Source organism: Dendropsophus ebraccatus, chromosome 3, assembly GCF_027789765.1.
Source record: "Dendropsophus ebraccatus isolate aDenEbr1 chromosome 3, aDenEbr1.pat, whole genome shotgun sequence".
Lineage (NCBI taxonomy): Eukaryota > Metazoa > Chordata > Amphibia > Anura > Hylidae > Dendropsophus > Dendropsophus ebraccatus.
In genome coordinates this window covers 196,361,852-196,389,437 of record NC_091456.1, presented here as the reverse complement: position 1 = coordinate 196,389,437, position 27,586 = coordinate 196,361,852, and the positions used below count along the sequence as shown (strand labels likewise).

Sequence of the window (27,586 nt, the reverse complement as noted above, 5' to 3'; positions counted from 1 at the left end):
TCTCTGGGTATTGGAGTGTCTGGGTTTGGACTTCAAAAAGGTCCATAAAAGAAAGGTTGGGTAAGGTTGGTGCGGAAGAACCTGATTGGCCGCACGGAGCCCGGACCTCAACCCCATCCAACTCCTTCAAGATAGACTAGAATGGAGACTGTGAACCAGGCCTCTCACTAACATCAATGTCTGACCTCACAGAAGCTCCTCATGGCAAACATATTCATGGATACTCTCCAAAATCTGGTAGAAAGCCTTCCCAGAAGCATGGAAGCTGCTGTACCTGCAAAGAGGAGCAACTCCATATTATTGCCTATGAATTTGCCATGAAAAAAAAAAAAAGGTAGGTTTCTGTAGGTCCATCATGTTCAACCTAAAGAAACCTACTGTGCTGACCCAGAGGGGGCAATAACCCCTATGAGGCAGATGACAATTGTCTCATCACAGGGAGAAACATTCCTTCCCGACTCCAATGGTGATCAGAATAATCCCTGGATCAGCGTCCTATCACATGTAATCTAGTGCCTATAACTTGTTATATTATATATACAGTGCTACCTTGGTTTAAGAGTAACTTGGTTTAAGAGCATTTTGATATAAGAGCTCACAGTTTTTCAAAATTATGACTTGGTTTAAGAGCATTGCTTTGGTTTAAGAGCTCCCTGTACTGGGTGGGAGGGGGAGTGGGGGAGGGGCATGGTCTGCATAGCGGGGTCTACAGCACTGTACTCTGACCCAGGAAGTCTCCCTCACCTTCCAAATCATAGCAGATCCACTTCAGGCTGGGGCTTACATCAGGGGACAGGACTGTGTGGGGGGTAATCTCTCCATAGCTGTAACCCCTCTCTTCCCAGACAGAGAGTGCTGCATGTATGTGCCCATATCTGCCCTGCTCATTCCTTCCTGCTCCCTGCAGTCTCTATCAGCCCTTGTGTTTCCCATCCTCCCCATTACTGTACAGTAACTTATAATATCACAGATTCTGCTGTTTCTGAATGTTTGTTTCATCTGTTTTACATGTTATTCAGAATAATAAATCATTATTTTTGGAGTGTGGAACCAATTGTCTGCATTTCTGTGATTTCTTATGGGAAAATTTGCTTTGGTTTAAGAGTGGATTTGGATTACAAGCGCCGTCCCGGAACGAATTATGCTCGTAATCCAAGGCACCTCTGTATAGAGAGAGAAGCATTCGGACCTCCCCTCTACTTATATAATGAATCAGCCATGACACCATCATGTGGCAGAGAGTTTCATAGTCTCACTGCTCTTACAGTAAAGAATATAGAGTTCCATAGTCTCACTGCTCTTACAGTTAAGAATATAGAGTTCCATAGTTTTACTGCTCTTACAGTAAATAATATAGAGAGTTCCATAGTCTCACTGCTCTTACAGTAAATAATATAGAGTTTTATAGTCTCAGTGCTCTTACCATAAAGATTATATAGATTTCCATAGTCTCACTGCTCTTACAGTAAAGAATAGAGAGTTCCATAGTCTCACTGCTCTTACAGTAAAGAATATAGAGTTCCATAGTCTCACTGCTCTTACAGTAAAGAATATAGAGTTCCATGGTCTCACTGCTCTTACAGTAAAGAATATAGAGTTCCATAGTCTCACTGCTCTTACAGTAAAGAATATAGAGTTTTATAGTCTCACTGCTCTTACAATAAAGAATATATATATTTCCATAGTCTCACTGATCTTACAGTTCAGAATATAGAGTTCCATAGTCTGACTGCTCTTACAGTAAATAATATAGAGTTCCATAGTCTCACTGCTCTTACAGTAAAGAATATAGAGAGTTCCATAGTCTCACTGCTCTTACACTAAAGAATATAGAGAGTTCCATAGTCTCACTGCTCTTACAGTAAAGAATATAGAGATTCCATAGTCTCACTGCTCTTACAGTAAAGAATATAGAGATTCCATAGTCTCACTGCTCTTACAATAAATAATATAGAGTTCCACAGTGTCACTGCTCTTACAGTAAAGAATCCACGTCTGTGCTGGTGGTGAAACCTTCTTTCCTCTAGACGTAGAGGATGCCCCCTTGTCATGGTTACAGACCTAGGAGCAAGGAAATCACTACAAAGATCTCTGTACTGTCCATTCATATATTAGCAGGTCCATATAGTGTATAGTAGTGTGAAATATTCTATGCACATAGGTGTTTTATCCGGATCACATTTTCTCTTTGAATAGCAGATATTTATTGGTAATTGCATGTGACTTTATTTGTCAATAAAACAAATATTTAAAAAAAAAAAAATGTTTCTCCGCTGCGTAAATTGCATGATGTTCCACAATGTGTGATATCAAAGTAAAACATTCTGGACGTGAAAATGGTTTCTTCCCATGTGAGTTCTCTGATGTCTAACAAGAGTCGATTTCAGGGTAAAACATTTCCCGCATTCTGCACATGAATATGGCTTCTCCCCTGTGTGAGTTTTTAGATGCTCAACGAGGTGAGTTTTCTGAGTAAAACATTTCCCACACTCCAGGCACGAATATGGCTTCTCTCCCGTGTGAGTTTTTCGATGTTCAACAAGGTGTGATTTCTGAGTAAAACATTTCCCACAGTCTATACATGGATATGGCTTCTCCCCTGTGTGAATTCTTTGATGTCTGAAAAGCTTTGATTTCTCATTGAAGTATTTCTCACAATACGCACAAGTATATGGCTTCTTTCCTGTCAGAATTTGGTTAGCAGTCTGTGCAGAATGAAACGATAAGAACTGTATAATAGGATCAGATGAGAGATCTGTGCTGTGAGGGGCTGGGGGTATATCTGGAGTAATAGAATGTTCTTCATATGTATCTTGTGTGATCTGACCATCTGCTGTAATATCTGGAGATATCTGATGTCCCTCTGATCTTCGGGTACACTCATCTGCCAAGAAGAAAGATTCCAAAAATAAAACTAATGATATTAAAGGAGAAGTCCGGCGAAAATTTTTAATAAATTATTGTATTGCTCCCCAAAAATTATACAAATCCCCAGTATACACTTATTACGGGGAATGCTTATAAACTGCTTTATTCCCTGCACTTACTACTGCATCAAGGCTTCACTTCCTGGATAACATGGTGATGTCACTTCCTGGATAAAATGGTGATGTCACTTCCTGGATAACATGGTGATGTCACTTCCTGGATAACATGGTGATGTCACTTCCTGGATAAAATGGTGATGTCACTTCCTGGATAACATGGTGATGTCACTTCCTGGATAACATGGTGATGTCACTTCCTGGTTAACATGGTGATGTCACGACCCGACTCCCAGAGCTGTGTGGGCTGTGGCTGCTGGAGAGGATGATGGAAGAGAGATGCTCAGTGTCCCTCCAGTGCCCTGTGTCCCTCAGTGTCCCCCTGCCATCATCCTCTCCAGCAGCCACAGCGCGCACAGCTCTGGGAGTCGGGTTGTGACATCACCATGTTATCCAGGAAGTGACATCACCATGTTATCCAGGAAGTGACATCACCATGTTATCCAGGAAGTGACATCACCATTTTATCCAGGAAGTGACATCACTATGTTATCCAGGAAGTGACATCGCCATGTTATCTAGGAAGTGACATCACCATTTTATCCAGGAAGTGACATCACCATGTTATCCAGGAAGTGACATCACCATGTTATTCCAGGAAGTGACATCACCATGTTATTCCAGGAAGTGACATCACCTTGTTATCCAGGAAGTGACATCGCCATGTTATTCCAGGAAGTGACATCACCATGTTATTCCAGGAAGTGACATCACCATGTTATTCCAGGAAGTGACATCACCATGTTATTCCAGGAAGTGACATCACCATGTTATTCCAGGAAGTGACATCACCATGTTATTCCAGGAAGTGACATCACCTTGTTATCCAGGAAGTGACATCGCCATGTTATCCAGGAAGTGACATCACCATGTTATCTAGGAAGTGAAGCCTTGATGCAGTAGTACGTGCAGGGAAAAAAAAGCACTTTCCCGTAAGTGTATATTGGAGATTTGTATAACTTTTGGGGGGGCAATACAATACTTTAATAATAATTTTGCCCGGACTTTTCCTTTAACCTGAAAATGACATTGATATGGGTACGGCATGAGACCCGCAGCTCTATTCATTCCCGTGCTTACCTGGCTCTTTCCGGCAGCTCCATAGGAATGAATAGAGCTGCGGGTCACGTGCCATCCTCACAGCTCTGATTTACGTGACAGTGACAAAAAAAAGTGACAAAGTAAAGCAAACAATTCTTCAGTGTGACACAATGGTTGTGGGAGGTTTGTATGTGGGCTGGTGGGGCTTGTGTGCCATGGCTGCGGCTCAGTCCCGGTCCGGCCCTGTGCTGCTAAGTAGAATCTGTGACTTCTGGTGGTCACTACTCACCTGGGTGGTTATAGATCGGGATGTCCTCCATATACTCCTCCTCATCATCATCATCCCACAAATCTGTCTCTTCTTTTACTATTATGTTTATAGCATCAATCATGTCCAGATCTTCTCCCTGATCCATAAGATGTGAGAGAAATATTGTAAGTGTCATCAGACAGGAGGAGAAGTCAGGTGGGATGTACAGATCATAGGGAACATCTCCATCTACCTGATCCTGATCCTGTGGGAGAAGAGGACGGGGACATCTCTCTGGTGCTGTTCTCTTACTGGATCTGACTGGAGGGAACACATACAGAGACTGAATTCATTCTTTCCATCCAGATAATACAGAGAGGAGGTGTGTATATAGTCCTGTCCCCTAGTTCTGACCCCATCCGGATATGGACCTCTAGCGGCTTTCAGAGAAGTAGCTATATCTGCCCTGTTCTGTCTATGCTGACAACCTGCTCTACTAACGCACGACTACCTGTATTCCTGGAGCGGCTGTGAAGCTCCTGCACCTCGGCTCCTCGTCCCCCCAGCGACAGCTCTACAAGCCGGGGTGCTCCATAGGGAGCTGCCATGTCCGGAACATTGTTACCTCAGCAGGTGGTGACCGGTCACACTGGGGGATCGGGCACTGCTGTCAGTCATGGCGCCCCAGAGAGGATCTGACTCTGTGTTATCTGTGACTACCCTCACACATTGGGCTCCTGTCCACCTTGCAGTCTCCTCCAAACCTTAAAGTGTACCTTTCACGAAGCATCTACCTGGCACCCCATGCAATCAATTGCAGATGGAAGTTTGAGTATCTATGGAGATGACCAGGCTGTATTAAAAGGGAACTATAATTAAGTTAGTCGAATCTAACCTGCTGATATGTCCACAGGAGCAGCCGAGATATGTCTCTTACCTTGGCACCGTTCTGCTGCAGCTAGTCGTGTGCTCCACAGTCCAATAAGACTGTTAGTAGCACTGCCTGCCCCTATAGTGCCGATCTGGCCTGCTCCATTCATCATCATTAGAGAGGGGTGGGGCGGCCAGGGGCGGATCAGCACTATAGGGGCGGACTTTGCTCCTAACAAGCCCACCGAACCGTGGAGCACATGACTAACTGCACCGGAACGGCACTGAGGAGGAAGGTAAGGGATATACCTTCCTCCTCGGTGTCTCCTGTAGAATAGGGACATATCAGCAGGGTAGAGTCGTTTAAAAGAAAAAAATCATCACTTGTCATTCACTAAATGAGTGTTTAAGCAATTTATCTGGACGTGTAAAAGGACTCTCAGTACTGTGCTCAACCCCAATTCTGATCTAATTGGGGTCACGGGCATTGGCGATCAGGCGCGGTCGTCTCCATGGCACAAAGAAAATAATTCACCCCCAGGGTTATGGACGAGACAACGCTGTTCCTTCCAGATGGTGATTTCCCATTGTGTGCACCGGATGAGGACCTGCTGTGATACCCAACTGGCTGGACCTTGGGTTATGCTCATGGAGGAGCCTTTATCCCGCTCCAGGATGTGGGTGGTGGACGTAGATGCTAGAGGGCACCAGGTCACTTACCATGAGTGGTCACACTGCGAGTGGCAGCCAGCACAGAGAACGAGAGGACACCGAGGGGTCAGGCGGGGCAGATATATAGTAATGTTACCCTAAGCTCCAATACAACTCACACTTTATTTAACATAGTAATATTCCATGGATCATAAAACCAATGTAAACCAATGCATTTCGAATGGTGACAGCTCCTAATCATGGTAATAGCTTATAATATTTCATACAGAATAGTTACAGTCGGTGACTGAGGAGAATGTGTGAGGGCCCTGATACACGGGACAATTACCGTGCGGAAAATCGTTATATCGTCCGAATTTAAACTATAATCATCCTGTGTAATTGCAACAATCGAAAAATCGCTTGTGTGTCGCCAATTTAGATCTAAATCATTGTTAATCGTTCGCTGTAGTTCCGCATTTGTTCACTACTCATTAAGAGTAATTCCACGCCGTTCCTTCCTTTGCTGGGATCAGATGGAGAAACCGATCGTAACTAACGACTATCACTCTGTGTAATATGGGGAACGGTTTCAGGTTAACGATAAACAATCTCGTTTGCAGCAGTTTATATTTAATTGTAATGGTCATTTTACACTGAGCGATAATTCGCTAAATCAGTTGTTTAATGATTTACAAGCAACGATTTGTTTTTTTATGCCAATCAGCGTTTAGACGAAGAAATAAATAGTTCGGAAAAATCGCTATTACGATTGCTTAAGTCTATCTCACCCACTAGGATGAATCTTTGAAAAACTGTTTAGATGAAGCGATCTGCGAATTATCGTTATCACGATTTGAACAATAATCGCTCCGTGTAAAAGGACCCTGAGTGTTTACTGCATTTAGTGGTCACTACTCACCTGGGCGGTTACCTGTAGTGATGTCCTCCTTATACTGCTCATCACTGCTGTCATCTGTCTCTGGAGCCTTAATATTGTTCCCATCTTCCCCCTGATTCATAAGATGTCAGAGAAATATTGTAAAAGTCATCAGACAGGAGGAGAAGTCAGGTGGGATGTACAGATCATAGGGAACATCTCCATCTACCTGATCCTGATCCTGTGGGAGAAGAGGACGGGGACATCTCTCTGGTGCTGGTCTCTTACTGGATCTGACTGGAGGGAACACATACAGAGACTGAATTCATTCTTTCCATCCAGATAATACAGAGAGGAGGTGTGTATATAGTCCTGTCTATTACCTGCTGATGGGAGGGGCTGCTGATCCTCCAGCATCACATCCTTGTACTGATCCTTGTGTCCTTCTACATACTCCCACTCCTCCATGGAGAAATAGACCGCCACGTCCTGACACCTTATAGGAACCTGACACACACAATGATCACACAGTCATCCCCCCCACCCCTCCAGTGGTGTTACTGTATAATGTCCCAGCATTCCCAGCAGCCACAGTCTCACCTCTCCACTCAGCAGCTCCACCATCTTGTTGGTGACTTCTAGGATCTTCTCTTCCTCCATTTCCTCATGTATCAGGGGCCCCGGGATTGGGCTCAGGGTTCTTCCCCATCCTTCACACCCAGGGGCCCCACAGCGCCCACTAGAGGACTTCTTCACTACTGTGTAATCCTGTGTATGGAGAGACACATTACTATCACTCCATCCATTCCCAGAATCCCTCACCTCTCCAGTCCTATCCCTCTGTTATTCCATAGATAAGAATGATGTCATGATGACATCACTCCCAGAATCCCTCACCTCCCCAGTCCTATCCATCTGTTATTCCATAGATAAGAATGATGTCATGATGACATCACTCCCAGAATCCCTCACCTCTCCAGTCCTATCCATCTGTTATTCCATAGATAAGAATGATGTCATGATGACATCACTCCCAGAATCCCTCACCTCTCCAGTCCTATCCATCTGTTATTCCATAGATAAGAATGATGTCATGATGACATCACTCCCAGAATCCCTCACCTCTCCAGTCCTATCCATCTGTTATTCCATAGATAAGAATGATGTCATGATGACATCACACCCAGAATCCCTCACCTCTCCAGTAAGCCGGAAGAGTATCTCTAGGGTGAGGGTTATTATCCTCTCGGCCATCTTTTTCCTGTTTCTCTGCATACTTGTTGGGTTGATCAGGATACTCTTCTTATATACAGTAAATATCAGTAGTCGATCTTACATTGTGAACCTAAAAGTCCAAAAAAGAGCAATGTAAAAACTGCAAAAAATTCCATGTGAAAAATAGTTATTGGAGACAATAAAGGAGACACCTGAGGAGATATCGGGGTAGATGATTTACTTTCTCACTTTGTATGGATTGGAGTGTCAGTTGTATAGATGTCCATAGATGTATACTGCTCATTTCTATCTGTTATTGCTGCATCTATGGACACTGTTACTGGCTGTCATTATAAATAACTCCTATGCCAGTCACTTAAAGGGGCACTCCGGGCATTTATATTTCTTATGTATTGCAGGGGCTGCAGAGAGAAAAAAATAAACAACCCATACTTACCTAACACGCTGCCCCAGGGTCCTCCTGTGGCATCTTTGGGTTCCCTGGTGAACACTCTGGCTGCTGCCTCCGAGACTGGAGAGTGACAGCTGCACAGCCAATCACTGACTGAGGAGGGACAACATCACGGCCATTGATTCGCTGAGTGGGCTGTCACTGCCGAGACCCTCTAGATGCCTTGGTCAGTAAAGACTGGAAGGAGGCCAGATACCTCACTTGTAAGGCCTTCAATTACCCTTTCCCACAAACAGTTGTCATAGCAACCAAGGAGCCTTCTGACGTGGCGGCCATGTTTGTGCTCCTATACTCCATAGTGAAAGTGAAAGTACACTGTCTGCAATACGTTACTATTACTGTGAACTGTAGAGGACATGTGAGGGGAAAAATTAAACAATTACGTTGACCATACAGCTATATACATCAGCTGATGTGGAGGGGCTTAGGAGCCGAGCCGGCTCCATAGACAGCGGGGATTAACTACTATGTATAGCAGACCCCCAGAGCTAACTACTGCACCAGTGATGCCCGCTGGGTAACATCATCACTCTGCTCATAGAGTCTGGCTCAGCCCAATCAGTTCACTGATTTCACTGATCTATGCAATGACATGTCAATTCTTTGAGCAGAGAGTCACGGAGAGCCGAGGCGCACGAGCCCTCACGATCAAACAGATAGAAGGCAGGATTTGGTGCCGAGTCTACACAGGGGACACCGCGCTGAATTTTGGTGCCGATTCTGTAGTGTGAACGGCCGTTGGGCAGCCGGGGAGGAGCGGCACAGAGCGGCAGCTAGTTATAAGGCAGCCAGGGAGGAGTGGCAGTAAGTTATAAGGCAGCTGAGGAGGAGCAGCACAGAGCGGCAGACAGTTATAAGGCAGCTGGGCAGAAGTGACAGTCAGTTATAAGGCAGCCGGGGAGGAGCAGCACAGAGCGACAGTCAGTTATAAGGCAGCCAGGGAGGAGCAGCACAGAGTGGCAGTCAGTTATAAGGCAGCCGGGGAGGAGCAGCACAGAGTGGCAGTCAGTTATAAGGCAGCCGGGGAGGAGCAGCACAGAGTGGCAGTCAGTTATAAGGCAGCCGGGGAGGAGCAGCACAGAGTGGCAGTCAGTTATAAGGCAGCCGGGGAGGAGCAGCACAGAGTGGCAGTCAGTTATAAGGCAGCCGGGGAGGAGCAGCACAGAGTGGCAGTCAGTTATAAGGCAGCCGGGGAGGAGCAGCACAGAGTGGCAGTCAGTTATAAGGCAGCCGGGGAGGAGCAGCACAGAGTGGCAGTCAGTTATAAGGCAGCCGGGGAGAAGTGGCAGTCAGTTATAAGGCACCCGGGGAGGAGCGGATTGCAGAGATATTGCTGTAAAATTGCTAATCTCTAATAATAACTAGAGCTGCAATTACAAAAAATGTAAAATAATATTGACACACAATAACGTAGGAACTATTAAAATAAAACCGTAGTATCCATCACAGCCGGAAAACATGGAATAATAATCGATAAAACTGTCCCATAGACCCAAAACCAATACAGACCACCGATCACCTCGGAAGAAACGCGCCCGCACACTGCGGAGACTGAGAAACAATACGGTTCTAGAGGTCGGAATACAACGATACAACGTAACAATTACAGAAATTAAAATTTATTAATTTTTAAGAGTTTTTTAAAAAAAGGAAACTTTTTTTCCCATTATAATTGTAAATGAGAAAAGCCGTGTATTCTGTCTCCTCCAATGTAACCCCATAAATACATTATTATATAAAGAGGAGCCGCTAACTATACACACCTCACCTAATAATCCCACATAAGCGGGGATGGAGACCGATGGCTACAAAGGGAAAATATCTGTTACCCATAGCAACCAGCGCAGCATTCAGGCAGATTACATAATGGACTGTGATTGGTCACCGTCAGCAACAAAGACAGGTTCCCTTTTAGGCAATTGTTATAAATCTCCTTTTGAAATACAAACATACCTCCATATCTGTGCTTCCAGGACCTGCCATGATGTCACAGTCATGTGATCAGTCACATGGAGGAGGAGGAGTCACATGATCAGGGGCTGCAGCTCAGTGTATGCAGGACTCTGCTGTGCTGGATGAGCTGAAGTGATGTGTATGCAGCAGAGCTGTGTGTGTGTGATGTGTGTGGAGCAGAGCTGTGTGTGTGTGTTATATATGCCTGCAGCAGAGCCCTGTGTGTAATGTACATGTAGCTGAGCTGTATATGTGTAATGTACATGTAGCTGGGCTGTATGTGTGTAATGTACATGTAGCTGAGCTGTATGTGTGTGATGTGTGTGGAGCAGAGCTGTGTGTGTGTGTGTTATATATGCCTGCAGCAGAGCCCTGTGTGTAATGTACATGTAGCTGAGCTGTATGTGTGTAATGTACATGTAGCTGAGCTGTATGTGTGTAATGTACATGTAGCTGAGCTGTATATGTGTAATGTACATGTAGCTGAGCTGTATATGTGTGTAATGTACATGTAGCTGAGCTGTATATATGTGTAATGTACATGTAGCCGAGCTGTATATGTGTAATGTACATGTAGCTGAGCTGTATGTGTGTAATGTACATGTAGCTGAGCTGTATATGTGTAATGTACATGTAGCTGAGCTGTATATGTGTGTAATGTACATGTAGCTGAGCTGTATATATATGTAATGTACGTGTAGCTGAGCTGTATATGTGTGTAATGTACATGTAGCTGAGCTGTATATGTGTAATGTACATGTAGCCGAGCTGTATATGTGTAATGTTCATGTAGCTGAGCTGTATGTGTGTAATGTACATGTAGCTGAGCTGTATGTGTGTAATGTACATGTAGCTGAGCTGTATATGTGTGTAATGTACATGTAGCCGAGCTGTATATGTGTGTAATGTACATGTAGCTGAGCTGTATATGTGTAATGTACATGTAGCCGAGCTGTATATGTGTAATGTTCATGTAGCTGAGCTGTATATGTGTAATGTTCATGTAGCTGAGCTGTATGTGTGTAATGTACATGTAGCTGAGCTGTATATGTGTAATGTACATGTAGCTGAGCTGTATGTGTGTAATGTACATGTAGCTGAGCTGTATATGTGTGTAATGTACATGTAGCTGAGCTGTATGTGTGTAATGTACATGTAGCTGAGCTGTATATGTGTAATGTACATGTAGCTGAGCTGTATATGTGTTATGTACATGTAGCTGAGCTGTATATGTGTTATGTACATGTAGCTGAGCTGTATATGTGTGTAATGTACGTGTAGCTGAGCTGTATGTGTGTAATGTACGTGTAGCTGAGCTGTATGTGTGTAATGTACGTGTAGCTGAGCTGTATGTGTGTAATGTACATGGAGCTGAGCTGTATATGTGTGTAATGTACATGTAGCTGAGCTGTATATGTGTAATGTACGTGTAGCTGAGCTGTAAGTGTGTAATGTACGTGTAGCTGAGCTGTATATGTGTAATGTACATGTAGCTGAGCTGTATATGTGTAATGTACATGTAGCTTAGCTGTATATGTGTGTAATGTACATGTAGCTTAGCTGTATATGTGTGTAATGTACATGTAGCTGAGCTGTATGTGTGTAATGTACATGTAGCTGAGCTGTATATGTGTAATGTACATGTAGCGGAGCTGTATGTGTGTAATGTACATGTAGCTGAGCTGTATGTGTGTAATGTACATGTAGCTGAGCTGTATATGTGTAATGTACATGTAGCTTAGCTGTATATGTGTGTAATGTACATGTAGCTTAGCTGTATATGTGTGTAATGTACATGTAGCTGAGCTGTATATGTGTGTAATGTACATGTAGCTGAGCTGTATATGTGTGTAATGTACATGTAGCTGAGCTGTATATGTGTAATGTACATGTAGCGGAGCTGTATGTGTGTAATGTACATGTAGCGGAGCTGTATGTGTGTAATGTACATGTACACTACCGTTCAAAAGTTTGAGGTCACATTCAAATGTCCGTATTTTTGAAGGAAAATCACTGTACTTTTCAATGAAGATAACTTTAAACTAGTCCTAACTTTAAACCAATCCCCTCTATACATTGCTAATGTGGTAAATGATTATTCTAGCTGCAAATGTTTGGTTTTTGGTGCAATATCTACATAGGTGTATAGAGGCCCATTTCCAGCAACTATCACTCCAGTCTTCTAATGGTACAATGTGTTTGCTTATTGGCTCAGAAGGATAATTGATGATTAGAAAACCCTTGTGCAATCATGTTCACACATCTGAAAACAGTCTAGCTGGTTACAGAAGCTACAAAACTGACCTTCCTTTGAGCAGATTGTGTTTCTGGAGCATCACATTTGTGGGGTCAATTAAACGCTCAAAATGGCCAGAAAAAGAGAACTTTCATCTGAAACTCCACAGTCTATTCTTGTTCTTAGAAATGAAGGCTATTCCATGCCAGAAATTGCTAAGAAATTGAAGATTTCCTACAAGGGTGTGTACTACTCCCTACTACAGAGGACAGCACAAACAGGCTCTAACCAGAGTAGAAAAAGAAGTGGGAGGCCGCGTTGCACAACTAAGCAAGAAGATAAGCACATTAGAGTCTCTAGTTTGAGAAACAGACGCCTCACAGGTCCCCAATTGGCATCTTCATTACATAGTACCCGCAAAACACCAGTGTCACCATCTACAGGGAAGAGGCGGCTGCCGGATTTTGGGCTTCAGGGCAGAGTGGCAAAGAAAAAGCCATATCTGAGACTGGCCAATAAAAGATTAAGATGGGCAAAAGAACACAGACATTAGACAGGAAGACTGGAAAAAAGTGTTGTGGACGGATGAATCCAAGTTTGAGGTGTTTGGATGACAAAGAAGAAGGTTTGTGAGACGCAGAAGAAATGAGAAGATGCTGGAAGAATGCCTGACGCCATCTGTTATACATGGTGGAGGTCATGTGATGGTCTGGGGTTGGTGCTGGTAAGGTGGGAGATTTGTACAGGGTAAAAGGGATTGTGAATAAGGAAGGCCATCACTCTGCACCGCCATGCCATACCCAGTGGGCAGCGCTTGGTTGGAGCCAATTTCATCCTACAACAGGACAATGACGCTAAACACCTCCAAATTGTGCGGTGTACACTTGGGAAAATTAGGATGTTCACTCATCACTAGTGTTAGATGCAGCCAGGCATGCTTCCCCTGCTGTCCCATATGTATCCAGAGATGTTGGCATCATTACCTGAGGTGTCATTGGGCACTTGGTGACCTCCTAGTGGTCGAATATGGATTTCCAAGTCCCAAGGAATTTTCTCCCATATACTATAATGGGATTCGATATTCATACGAATATCGGGAGCTATTCAAATCGAATTATCGAATATTTCACTATTCGCTCATCTCTGGTCTATAGGTCTGTGTGAGGTGTCATTTTTTGCGTCATGATCTGTACTTTCTATTGGTACCTTGTGTAGAATCCTATATCTGCTACCTATTCTCTCTAGCACTATTTCTGTTGACCAGATGTCAATGCCTTAAGGAAATTATAATTTTAATCATAATAAAGTAAAGGTTAACGAAAGAAAATAGTAATAGAATAACAAGCAAAACCTTCCTTCAAAGTCCTATACCTGAACTATACATGTAATAAAATAAAGTAACATATATATATATAACTAACCTATATACCTAATACTATATACATAACTAATACCTAACTATTCTTGCCTATATGACCCTGTATATATACACGAGGTACTATCACATTCACACCCACAGACACTCTCAATTCCTCCCCTCACTTAGGTAACTTCAGGCCTTCCTTACAGCTGTCCATCCAATCAGGTTATTGATAATACGATAGGGGACGTTTCACCAGTTTGTAGCGATGTTCCTCAATCTCCTGCGGGTGGCGTAATTGTACTTCTGGATACCCACTGGGCCTGAGGCAGCCTCTGTTAACCCAGGGTATGTATTAGTTGGTCCCTCCAATCCTTTGTATGTGAACTAGCATGAGCATGCTGATGATAACATACACCCCAGCGATCTCACACACATCCCGGCGTTCTCACATTGTTCATTGTAGTGGTCTGATGATAGCGGGCACCTAGACGATCTCGCATAAGCTTGATGAATGTCCATTGTACTGATATTCCAGACTGCCAATGTCTTAGACAGAGCTTGTCCATCCTGTGACCTTTCCTGATATTAGTTCTTATTCAATATTTTATATAAAAATACCTAATATCGCTCATAAGAGAAACAGATCACTGATCTCAGGGAGACCCGCCAAACGACAACACTGCCGGCTGCTAGTGAAAGCGCTCAAAGCAGTGAAGTCCTAGGTGCACTGCCCCCTGGGAAACATGAATATGCAAAAGAAGAGCTCGTGAAGCCTCATTGAAGAGTCTCAAAACACAGGACTAGCCAGATATCCCTCCGGGAAGGACCCGGCCAAGGGGCGGCTCCTGTTAGGAAACCACCAAAACCACCATATTAAGTGGCCCTATAAATCAAGGTAATGACAAGGGAAAAACCAAGGCCTGGTATCCATCCACATACAGCTGTTTCGGGGTGTCGCCCTTCATCAGTGTGGAGCAGGATTCTGGCTAGGTGGGAGCAATGCCTAGTAGAGCCACAAGAGAAACAGATTGCTGAACTCAGGGGGACCAGCCAAACGACAACACTGACAGCTGCTAGTGAAAGCGCTCAATGCAGTGAAATCCTAGGTGCATTGCCCGCTAGGAAACATGAATATGCAAAAAAGAGCCCGTGGAGCCTCATCAAAGAGTCTCGAAACACAGGACTAGCCAGATATCCCTCCGGGAAGGACCCAACCCGCTCCACGGGCTCTTCTTTTGCATAATATCACTTATGTTGCTCTCCAACACCTTGCTTGCGTATATGCAACGTTTTGATTACTTTTTCCAGATTTGATGTCACCAAAAATAACATCCAGTGCGCTTACACCGTTTACCGTATGAGATCAGGAATGTGACAACGTAATAGGTCAGGTGAATCCGCATGCAGCAATAGCAAATATGTTTATTGTGTAATCGAGTGCTGAGCTGGTATCAGTGTCATTGCTGCGCTGACCACTGGCCCGACCACAAAAGCGGATTGTCCTTCCTCAATGGCTTTGCCATGGATGGGGGCTTTTGTACCATTTTGACAGCTGCATTTAAATGGTTATTTAGCTGCACACAGCGATCAGCCCGTGCCCACCAATAGCCAGGCTTCCTCGTCTCACGGTGGTTCAGAGTAGGGTCACAGCCCCACCCCTGTCTGAACGTGGATAGTGGCATCATGGCGTGAATATATGTCGTTAAGGGGTTAAGTGATGACTGTAGTTACAGCAGACTCTGATAATAGGTGCTATATATGATAGAAATAAGCTATAGAGAGTCCATGGAGCCTCATTTAAGAGTCTGAAAACACAGGACTGGCCAGATATCCCTCCGGGAAGGACCCAGTCAAGGGGCGAATCCTGTAGGAAAACCATCAAAACCACCATATTAAGTGGCCCTATAAGTCAGTGTAATAACAGGGGAAAAGCCAAGGCCAGTTATCCATCCACATACAGCTGTTTTGGGGTGTTGTTGAGGGGCAACACCCCGAAATAGAAGGAGGAGACTGGAAGCGCGGAGAGGTAATGTATAACACTTTATTCAATCGTCAGCGTGGTCGACAGTCAATGATTTTTGTGTCTGACCATTTGACACGATGATGCTTGTCATTAGAGATGAGCGAACTGTCGGAATTTTGGTCCGACTGCATCTTCGCTCCATTACCATGCCTGCGATCCCGGGAGCGTAGTTGCGCTCCCGGGAATCTGCGGGCAGGATCTTCCAGGGAATTCAAGATACATTACCTGGATTTCCAGAGAATGTATCTTGCATTCCCTGGAAGATCCTGCCCGCAGATTCCCGGGAGCGCAACTATGCACCCGGGATCGCAGGCATAGTAATGGAGTGACCGGCTTTCGGCCTGAAAGTCAGAACGTTCCGCTCATCTCTACTTGTCATCAGCTGATTGTTGTCTCTTTTACATGGAGCGATAATCGGTGAATCAGTCTGATAACCAGCAGATCATCGCTCCACGTTACATGGCCCTTAAAGTGTCACAGTCATTTAATTTTTTTTCCAGAAATCAATAGTACAGGTGATTTTAATAAACTTTGTAATTGGGTTTATTAGCCGAAAAATGAATTTTTATCATTAAAAGGCATTTTGAAGCTTTCCCCCGTCCTCATGATTTTCTATGGAGAGGGGAGGGGTGGAGGGAGATGAGGCACCAAAACAGGCCAACAAAGAGTTAATTTACAGCTACATCACCAGGCTATCTGCTCTGACAGTCAGCTCTGACCTCTGAATATCGGCTTTCACACAGGTCCCACTGTGTAATCCTTTGTTCTCTGCTGCCGACTAATCTCCCTCCTTCCTCTCCTCTCCATAGGTTACACAGGGCCCGACTGATGTAAAACAGTCGAGATTTCCTGATAATGAGCAGTGAATGAGGGAGAGGAGGGGGAAGGGGGGAACCTGGGGAAAGTCTTTTTGAATGCAGATAATGGCATATTTGCCTAATAAACCCAATTACAATGTTTCTTAAAATCACCTGGACTATTGATTTCTGCACAAAAAAAAGTCCTTGCTGCCCCCTCCTTTCTTCCAAACGTCCTGTTTCTGGACAGTCCTCCAGGATGTTTGAGTCTGTAACCTGGCACAGTGTCAATACAAAGAAGAATAACTTTATTTAAATAAAACACTAAGATCCTGCATGCAGCTCCCACACCTCCTCTCTCCTCCATGTGTATATATATATATATATATTTGTAAACACACATTCAGTAGCCTGTCAGGGCCGTATATGATATCCGCAATCTTTGTCCGTACTGCATGTGTAATCCATATATTTTTCGGATCAGCAGGGAAGGGGAAGGTAATGGTTTAAAATGATTGCTCCTATTATACATGTATAACCTATCTTGCACCCTTTTCCTGATTTTTTTTTCTCATTCTTATCCGCTCTGGATGTATAAAATCCTCTACTCTGAGTCCTCTCTGACCACGCTCAGCTCCCTCTTCCCCCCTCTCTTTGTGGTCTGAGGACATGTGATCTCCTCTCTGGCAGCCGAGTTATCTGTCTCTTGGCCTTGTAACCCGACCCTACAGGAGACATTATCTGCATCATCTCCATGCACCTGTGCTGCTTCCATTTTTTTGCACTTAGTTGGATAACCCCTTTAAACCAACCATAGTCAATTACATTACACACAAAATTATAAAATACAAAAATCAATGATAAATTGATGATGAATGATAAAGCCTGCTAATGCTGATCACATGATAAAGCCCGGTAATGTTGATCACATGATAAAGCCTGATAATGCCGATCACATGATGAAGCCTGGTAATACTGATCACATGATGAAGCCTGGTAATACCGATCACATGATGAATGGTGTGATTCAGCAAATAACCCATTGACAGGAGGATAGGAAAATATCAAGAATCCTTATGATGTGCAGACAAGGAAACAGTGTGTTCGACTATAACAGCAGATGATATGTTAAATTATTTTTTAAGAATTTTGGTATTTTTTTTTCTAACATTCCATTTTACCATCCATATTATAAAATAATCCTGAACTCTTGCCATTTGCATTGTCACTACTAGGCCTGAAACTAAGCCTGAGACTTTCTGTACTGCTTATGATGATAAGGAGGAGGTTGCTGTAAAGTGATCTGTGCTGCATTACAGCAATAGGTAACACCAGTGGACAGAGGAGACAATAGATAAAGCTCAAAGCTCAGCCTCCCCCTCCCTGTAGTATGACCTCTCCACAGAGGATACCCAGTAATGTCTCCCATTTATGTCAATGGTTCTGACTAGAGGTGAGCGAACCTCAAGTTCATCTTGTCTATGGAGCTTGCTTAAAAATATATCACTATATCATCTATTGTGATTTGGTTTTTAAGGACACAAGAGGTCCTGTGCACTACTTGATGGGTGTATAGATGTGTCATCTAGATTCCATTCGCTTTCTTAACAATAGGTATTTACTGGTAATCGAATACATTTTCTCATTGCTGTAAATTTTTACCCATTCTCATGTAAGACGTGCGACTTTCTGCTTTTTTGTACAACAAAATATGGTGGCGAGAACATTTCCTTCATTCTTAACATGAAAACTGCTTCTCCACCCTGTGCCTTCTCTGATGTTTAACAAGATTTGATTTCACGTTGAAACATTTCCCACATGCTGAACATAAAAACAGCTTCTCTAATGTGTGAATATTTTGATGTGCAGCAAGATTTGATTTCCGAGAAAAACATTTCCCACATTCTCGGCAGGAATATGGCTTCTCCCCTGTGTGAGTTTTCTGATGTCTCACTAGGAATGAGTTATGGGTAAAACATTTTCCGCATTCTGTACATGAAAATGGTCTCTTTTCTGTATGATCTTTTTGCCGTTCAGCTGGATGTGATTGAAGGCTATACTGGTTCCCACATTCTGAATAGGACTTCTCTTCTGTGTGAATTCTCTGATGTCTGAGAAGATCTGATTTCTGGGTATAACATTTTTCACATTCTGAACATGAAAATGGCTTCTCCTTTGTGTGAATTATTAAATGTCTGAGAAGATTTGATTTCATGGTAAAACATTTCCCACACTCTGAACATGAATATGGTCTGTTGGCCATAGAAGATTCAGACGATAGGGCTGATTTAAAAGGATAAGATGATCGATAAATTCCGTGAAGAGCTGAGGGTGTATCTGGGGTAATGGAATGTTCTTCATATGTATCGTGTGTGATCTGATCATCTGCATCTGATCTCCTGGTACACTCATCTGCCATGAATTAAACACACAGTATTTTGGAATATTATAACCTTGAAAATTAATATTTTCTAACATTATCACATAAAGTGTTTCCACATGTGGATAGTTATAAGCAAAATAAAAAAAACTAAAATTCTGCTTCACTTCCTGCAGGACATACAGCAGCTGATACGGACTTAAAGACTTGAGAATTTTTGACAGAAGTAAATTACAAATCTCTAAAAACTACCTTTTAAAATTAAGGGAAGGGGAACACATCTGGGACCTGATAGTAATGAGGGAGTAAGGGAAGGGGAACACATCTGGAACCTGATAGTAATGAGGGAGCAAGGGAGGGGGAACACATCTGGACTCTGATAGTAATGAGGGAGCAAGGGAGGGGGAACACATCTGGACTCTGATAGTAATGAGGGAGCAAGGGAGGGGGAACACATCTGGAACCTAATAGTAATGAGGGAGCAAGGGAGGGGGAACACATCTGGAACCTGATAGTAATGAGGGGGCAAGGTAGGGGGAACACATCTGGAACCTGATAGTAATGAGGGAGCAAAGGAGGGGGAACACATCTTGAACCTGATATTAATAAAGGAGCCAGGGAGGGGAACACATTTGGGACCTGATAGTAATGAGGGAGCAAGGGAGGGGAACACATCTGAGACCTGATAGTAATGAGGGAGCAAGGGAGGGGGAACACATCTGGGACCTGATAGTAATGAGGGAGCAAGGGAGGGGAACACATCTGAGACCTGATAGTAATGAGGGAGCAAGGGAGGGGGAACACATCTGGGACCTGATAGTAATGAGGGAGTGAGGGAGGGGAACACATGTGGAACCTGATAGTAATGAGGGAGAAGGTAATGAAGACGAGACAGGAAGGAAAAGCATTCCAGCTATGGGTAGTATTATTATTATTATTATTTATAAAGCCCCCCTGATTCCAGAGCGTTTAACATGATGGTAGCGGGATATCAGGTCAGAGGTGTACAGAGGGGACAGGGTGTGGGCGGCCTTGCATGTCATGGTCAACTATTCAAAATGAATACGTTGGGCAGTGGGAGCCAGTGACAGGATTGGCCGAGCGAGGGGAGAGGTGGATTAGTCGGGCAGCAGAGTTGAGGGAAGTAGCGGGTGTTAGGGCCCTATTGCACGGGACCATTATAATTCAGATATCGTTAAATCGTTCGGAACGAAGCCATAATCGTTCGTTGAATAGTAGTTAACGATTAAATGATGAATGAGAAATCGTTGATCGCTTAATAAGACTTGGTCCTATTTTTATTGTTGCTCGTTCGCATGGAATGAGACAGCGTTCGGTCGTTTACAGTAGCGAAGAACACAATAACTACGACCGCAAGAACAATCATAAGTAACGATAATCGTCGTTCCGTGTAAATAGGTGAACGATTTCAGGTCCTTCGCAATAGCGGTCGTTTGAGATTGTTTATCATTAACGATTATGCGAATGATAATCCTCCGGTGGAATAGGGCCCTTAGATGGAGGCCAAAGAGGAGGATGTTAGATGGAGGCCGGAGAGGAGGATGTTAGATGGAGGCCGGAGAGGAGGATGTTAGATGGAGGCCAGAGAGGAGGAAGTTAGATGGAGGCCAGAGAGGAGGATGATAGATGGAGGCCAGAGAGGAGCACGTTAGATGGAGGCCAGAGAGGAGCATGTTAGATGGAGGCCAGAGAGGAGGATGTTAGATGGAGGCCGGAAAGGAGGATGTTAGATGGGGGCCAGAGAGGAGGATGTTAGATGGAGGCCGGAGAGGAGGATGTTAGATGGAGGCCGGAGAGGAGCATGTTAGATGGAGGCCAGAGAGGAGGATGTTAGATTGAGGCCAGAGAGGAGGATGATAGATGGAGGCCAGAGAGGAGGATGTTAGGTCAGGGGTCTGGATGTGCGGTTTAAAAGACAGGGTAGAGGCAGCGGACTTGGGGGACAGGGGACAAAGTGCAGCCATTGATAGTTATGCATAGATTAGATGGTGGGGTGGAGCGAGATGGGGGAAAGATGATAAGTTCTGTTTTGTCCATGTTGAGCTTTAGAAAGTGGGAGGAGAAGAAGGAAGAAATGGCCGATAGACACTCTGGAATCCTGGATAGCAAAGAAGTGACATCTGGACCAGAGAGGTAGATCTGAGCGTCATCAGCGTAGAGGTGGCACTTGAAGCCGTGGGATTCTATGATATGTCCCAGGCCAGAGGTGTAGATGGAGAAAAGGCCTGAGGACAGAGATTTGGGGGACACAAACAGTGAGACAGTGAGGGGACGAGGAGAGGAGGTGGTGTGGGAGTGGGAGACACTAAATGAGGGGTAAGAGGAGATCCAGGAGAGGGCTAAGCAAGTGACGCCAAGGGATGAGAGAGGTTGTAGGAGGAGAGAATGGTCAACTGTGTCAAAGGCAGAAGATAGGTCAAGGAGACATCTCTCTGGTGCTGTTCTCTTACTGGATCTGACTGGAGGGAACACATACAGAGACTGAATTCATTCTTTCCATCCAGATAATACAGAGAGGAGGTGTGTATATAGTCCTGTCTATTACCTGCTGATGGGAGGGGCTGCTGATCCTCCAGCATCACATCCTTGTACTGATCCTTGTGTCCTTCTACATACTCCCACTCCTCCATGGAGAAATAGACCGCCACGTCCTGACACCTTATAGGAACCTGACACACACAATGATCACACAGTCATCCCCCCCACCCCTCCAGTGGTGTTACTGTATAATGTCCCAGCATTCCCAGCAGCCACAGTCTCACCTCTCCACTCAGCAGCTCCACCATCTTGTTGGTGACTTCTAGGATCTTCTCTTCCTCCATTTCCTCATGTATCAGGGGCCCCGGGATTGGGCTCAGGGTTCTTCCCCATCCTTCACACCCAGGGGCCCCACAGCGCCCACTAGAGGACTTCTTCACTACTGTGTAATCCTGTGTATGGAGAGACACATTACTATCACTCCATCCATTCCCAGAATCCCTCACCTCTCCAGTCCTATCCATCTGTTATTCCATAGATAAGAATGATGTCATGATGACATCACTCCCAGAATCCCTCACCTCCCCAGTCCTATCCATCTGTTATTCCATAGATAAGAATGATGTCATGATGACATCACTCCCAGAATCCCTCACCTCCCCAGTCCTATCCATCTGTTATTCCATAGATAAGAATGATGTCATGATGACATCACACCCAGAATCCCTCACCTCTCCAGTCCTATCCATCTGTTATTCCATAGATAAGAATGATGTCATGATGACATCACTCCCAGAATCCCTCACCTCCCCAGTCCTATCCATCTGTTATTCCATAGATAAGAATGATGTCATGATGACATCACTCCCAGAATCCCTCACCTCTCCAGTCCTATCCATCTGTTATTCCATAGATAAGAATGATGTCATGATGACATCACTCCCAGAATCCCTCACCTCTCCAGTAAGCCGGAATAGTAGCTCTAGGGTGAGTGATATTATAGTCTCCGCCATCTCGCTTTTGTCTCGCTCCATCCTGGTCAGTCAGGATAATATTCTTCTATATCAGATATCAGCAGAGGAGAAACCTAATTTGAAAGAAGATGAGAGAACATAAAAACTTCAGATAGTGAAGGACAATATATAAGTAGATATTAACCTGGTAGCAGAATATTGCAGTGCAGCTCCATAGGAATGAATAGAGCCTCGGGTCAAGTGCTGTGTACCCACAGCTGTATTCATAACAAAGGAGATGGGGAGGTACGGTGTTCAGACCCCTTGCAATCTCTTACTTATACCCTATCTTGTGGAAAGGGGAAAAGTTAAAGGGGTTATCCAGCGCTACAAAAACATGGCCACTTTTCACCCCTATCTTGTCTCAAGTTCAGGTGCGGTTTGCAATTAAGCTCCATTTACTTCAATGGAACTGAGTTTCAAAACCCCACCCAATCTGGAGTCAAGAGAGGGGGAAAGTGGCCACCGGCCACCACTACATGATGAATGGAGCTGAAAGTTCTCGGCTGCTCTATGTGTAGGTGCCGGAGCCACATCCCTGCCGATCAGATGCTGATGACTGATCCTGTGTATACGCCATCATCGTTATACTGTAAGATCAGTCAGTGATTGGTTGAGCCGGCTGCCGAGATGATTCAGTCTTGGAAGTAGCATCTGGAGCGTTGAGGGGGAGACCCGAAGACACCGCAGGAGAACCCCGGGGGGCGTTGTGAGGCGAGAACAAGATGTTTCTTGTTTTCTATGTAAGAGCAGCGTTATATAAGAGATAATGGGCAGCGTATGGTCACCGTCATAGAGACATATCAGTGTGAGTGGTCAGGAGATGAGTCGGGAGAAGCGCGGGCTTTGTGTCACATGACCAGGATGGGCACATAATGTAAGTCTATGGGGCCGCCTCACTCACACAGACACAGAGCAGGGAGAGGAGCGCGGCCGCACACTTCTCTCTCCTTCTCCCCTCAGGAGCGGCCGTCAGTAATCTCATCCCCAGGTCCTTATACATAGATCTGCCCCAGGAATCCAGACAGAGCCGCAGATATAGCAAACTGTCTCCCATAGCAACCAATCACTGCGCAGCTTTCTGATCTGAAGCAAAATATAGAAATGAAAGCTGAAAGTTGCCATGGGCAACATAGATAATTTCTGATTTACATAGCTTTATAAATATCTATCAATTAACATCCCCCTCCCCCATACCTCAGCAGTGGCTGTCTAGTCCTTACAGGACCTGAAGACCTGGGATGATGTCACAGTCATGTGATCAGTCACTTGGGGGAGGAGTCACATGATCAGGGGCGGCTGCTCAGTGTATGCAGGACTCTGCTGTGCTGGATGAGCTGAAGGGATGTGTATGCAGCAGAGCTGTGTGTGTGTGTGTGTTATATATGCCTGCAGCAGAGCCCTGTGTGTAATGTACATGTAGCTGAGCTGTATATATGTAATGTACATGTAGCTGAGCTGTATATATGTGTAATGTACATGTAGCTGAGCTGTATATGTGTAATGTACATGTAGCTGAGCTGTATGTGTGTAATGTACATGTAGCTGAGCTGTATGTGTGTAATGTACATGTAGCTGAGCTGTATATGTGTAATGTACATGTAGCTGAGCTGTATATGTGTAATGTACATGTAGCTGAGCTGTATATATGTGTAATGTACATGTAGCTGAGCTGTATGTGTGTAATGTACATGTAGCTGAGCTGTATGTGTGTAATGTACATGTAGCTGAGCTGTATATGTGTAATGTACATGTAGCAGAGCTGTATATATGTGTAATGTACATTTAGCTGAGCTGTATATGTGTAATGTACATGTAGCTGATCTGTATATGTGTGTAATGTACATGTAGCTGAGCTGTATATGTGTAATGTACATGTAGCTGAGCTGTATATGTGTAATGTACATGTAGCTGAGCTGTATGTGTGTAATGTACATGTAACTGAGCTGTATATGTGTAATGTACATGTAGCTGAGCTGTATATGTGTAATGTACATGTAGATGAGCTGTATATATGTGTAATGTACATGTAGCTGAGCTGTATATGTGTGTAATGTAGCTGAGCTGTATATGTGTAATGTACATGTAGCTGAGCTGTATATGTGTAATGTACATGTAGCTGAGCTGTATATGTGTGTAATGTACATGTAGCTGAGCTGTATGTGTGTAATGTACATGTAGCTGAGCTGTATATGTGTGTAATGTACATGTAGCTGAGCTGTATGTGTGTGTAATGTACATGTAGCTGAGCTGTATATGTGTGTAATGTACATGTAGCTGAGCTGTATATATGTGTAATGTACATGTAGCTGAGCTGTATATATGTGTAATGTAGCTGAGCTGTATATGTGTAATGTACATGTAGCTGAGCTGTATATGTGTAATGTACATGTAGCTGAGCTGTATGTGTGTAATGTACATGTAGCTGAGCTGTATATGTGTGTAATGTACATGTAGCTGAGCTGTATATGTGTGTAATGTACATGTAGCTGAGCTGTATATGTGTAATGTACATGTAGCTGAGCCGTATATGTGTAATGTACATGTAGCTGAGCCGTATGTGTGTGTAATGTACATGTAGCTGAGCTGTATATGTGTAATGTACATGTAGCTGAGCCGTATGTGTGTGTAATGTACATGTAGCTGAGCTGTATATGTGTAATGTACATGTAGCTGAGCTGTATATGTGTGTAATGTACATGTAGCTGAGCTGTATATGTGTGTAATGTACATGTAGCTGAGCTGTATGTGTGTAATGTACATGTAGCTGAGCTGTATATGTGTGTAATGTACATGTAGCTGAGCTGTATATGTGTGTAATGTACATGTAGCTGAGCTGTATATGTGTAATGTACATGTAGCTGAGCTGTATATATGTGTAATGTACATGTAGCTGAGCTGTATATGTGTGTAATGTACATGTAGCTGAGCTGTATATGTGTGTAATGTACATGTAGCTGAGCTGTATATGTGTAATGTAGCTGAGCTGTATATGTGTGTAATGTACATGTAGCTGAGCTGTATATGCACACCATAGAGCTTTGTATGTCCAAACAGTTCCAGTTTGGTTTTATCAGTGCTTAACTCTCCCAAAACTCTATTTTTTTTTTTTTTGTTCACTGAACCTGGAAACACAGCAATACCAGGTCACTGCCAGAAGAGGACACAGCAAGCTCTTCTTCCATCTCTCTGTTAATATAAGGTCTCCAGATAGGGGACATATGACATTAAACTGATAAGAACAGATACTACACTTGATCGTAGCCAAAAGGTCGAGAAGTGATCCAAAACTCTATTTTACTATGGATGATTATACCATATATTACATGGCAGCCACATAATGAGGGGTCATCATAGGGGGACAAGGGTTACACCATCTGCAAGTCAGCAGCCTAGCTTGGAGGAACACACAGGCTTCCACAACCAGCAGCAATTGACGGACATGGAGTGCTGGTGGCATTCAGATGTGTGGGAGCTTTTCCACCTGGCTATGGATATTTGTATGGTGCTGTGTAGAGATGAGTGAATCTGGAGCAGCTGGAGTCCATCTGAACCCGAACGTTCGGCATTTGATTAGCGGCAGCTGCTGAACTTGGATAAAGCCCTAAGGCTATGTAGAAATCATGGATATAGTCATTGGCCGTATCCATGTTTTCCAGACAACCTTAGAGCTTTATTCAAGTTCAGCAGCCCCAGCTAATCAAATGCCGATCGTTTGGGTTCGGATGGACTCGAACCCGAACCTGAAGCAAGAGACACCCGCTGCAGCTGACGTCATGGCATAGAGAGGCGGCACTGGAACACAGCCATGACATGACCTCAAACTTCTGGGCGCTGAGCTCCATTCAAAGTAAGCTGGCCCGGAGTACCCCTTTAAGACAGCTATTGCTCCCTGAGGCGATTTCCAAAAGACAACAGTATGTGCAGCAGAAGTTGGGCGAGTCCTTGGGTCTCCCAATCTCTGATTTTGTGCTCTTCAGTGCTGATGTGTGGAGCTCCAACTATAGGCAAGAGCAGTATGTGTCCATCACAGGTCCGTGGATAAACACTTCCAGGCCAGGCAGTGCAGCAACTTGGTAAGTTCACGGCAATGACGCCTTCACGGTGCTATCGCAGGCTTTCTGCACACTTTCTCCTCACCCTCCCATGAGTCCAGTTTCATACCACCAATGCCAGGTCTGCCTATGTCACATGGTCCTGCACCTGGCAAGCCTGGGCACAGCCACACCAATGAGGAACTGCACCGCTGCATGATGAGATGAGAAGTATCCTATGAAGCAGCAGGTGGGGGCTTCTCTGAAATCCCCCCCCCCCCTGTACCACGACAACCTGGATCTTGTGAACTACTGGGCCAGTAAACTGGATGTGTAGCCACAAGTGGCTGAATCTGCTATGTCCATGCTTTCATGCCCAGCCACTAGCCTGGCACCAGAGAGGACCTTTATTCTTTATCCCTGTGAGATCCTGACATTTGTCAAAATAAATCAAGCATGGATCGCTCAAGATTTCAACACACTGGTGCCTGATACTACTGACTAGAGCTATTTCACTACAGCGCTACTGCTGCTTCCACTGGTCAGACAGAGTACTCTGCTGCTTGCACTGCCATCTAGGACCTTTGGGGTCAGACTGATTGCTGCTGCTGCCATCTTAAAGGAGAAGTCTGGCGAAAATTTTTATTTAAGTATTATATTGCCCCCCAAAAGTTATACAAATCACCAATATACACTTATTACGGGAAATGTTATCCAGGAAGGGACATCACTATGTTATCCAGGAAGTGACATCACCATGTTATTCAGGAAGTGACATCACCATGTTATCCAGGAAGTGACATCAGCATGTTATTCAGGAAGTGACATCACCATGTTATCCAGGAAGTGAAATCACCATGTTATC

At 44.2% G+C, this 27,586-nt stretch overlaps 2 pseudogenes; both read right to left on the bottom strand.

Moving 5' to 3' along the window:
- Nucleotides 1–214: 214 nt before the first annotated feature.
- Nucleotides 215–19,214, bottom strand: LOC138786663 (oocyte zinc finger protein XlCOF8.4-like; annotated as a pseudogene).
- Nucleotides 19,215–25,796: 6,582 nt separating this feature from the next.
- LOC138787681 (U2 spliceosomal RNA) lies at nt 25,797–25,971 on the bottom strand (annotated as a pseudogene).
- Nucleotides 25,972–27,586: the final 1,615 nt, after the last annotated feature.